This window comes from Austrofundulus limnaeus, unplaced genomic scaffold (assembly GCF_001266775.1).
Source record: "Austrofundulus limnaeus strain Quisiro unplaced genomic scaffold, Austrofundulus_limnaeus-1.0 Scaffold2517, whole genome shotgun sequence".
NCBI classification, from domain to species: domain Eukaryota; kingdom Metazoa; phylum Chordata; class Actinopteri; order Cyprinodontiformes; family Rivulidae; genus Austrofundulus; species Austrofundulus limnaeus.
In genome coordinates this window covers 15,978-16,800 of record NW_013954919.1, presented here as the reverse complement: position 1 = coordinate 16,800, position 823 = coordinate 15,978, and positions in this window count along the sequence as shown.

Below are 823 nucleotides of genomic sequence, written 5' to 3'. Positions count from 1 at the left end.
GGTTTGGACAGAAAGAAAGAGTTACACAGGGATCCGTTTCGTGGGGACGCCAGACACATAAAGCCAGGGTATGACAGGGGTTTTTCAATGTTCCCGGTAAAATGGCTGGGGGGCCAAGGCCAGGATGTGCTGATCCGGCCATCCTACGTTTGGAAATAGGAAGTTCTGTCGATGGTGAATGATGGATGGACCATGGATTGGACAAGACTAAACGACTCTCAGCTATGGGAAACGCTATCCACAACAAGAAGAGGATCCAAATGATGGCCACGACTAGGGATGCAAAGACATAAACATAACATGGTGTCTGATCAAACCAAATGAACATATTAACTCTATGTTTGAAACGCTGCCATTTAATTGGTCTTGGAGGTCGAGTCCTCCTCAGCTGCTTGCTGAAGCATGGCTGGGCGTGTCCCTATGGACAGTATAACTAAATCAAAATAGACTTACGGATAAGAGGGAACTGTTTAGTACTTACTGACTGGATTTTTAGAGCATGTACAAGAGGGCCATTACAATGATGCAAAGAACTATGGTAATGCCAAGAACTACAACCATAACATTAATCCAAGAGAAAGACATTTCTGTGGAGGCAAAAGATTAATTACAACAAAAACCAAACCATCAGGACTAATGCAATACCTATTAAAGTAAGTAAAACCCCAATAACACAATCATCATTACAAAATATCATAAAGACCTGAAAAGTAGTACATCAATAAAAAAATGAGTAAAAACTTGAATCCAAATGAATCTTTAGATAATAAAAGTCCGATGCTCAGCACATTACACAGATAGGCTGGTCCCTCGCTCCTGCAGG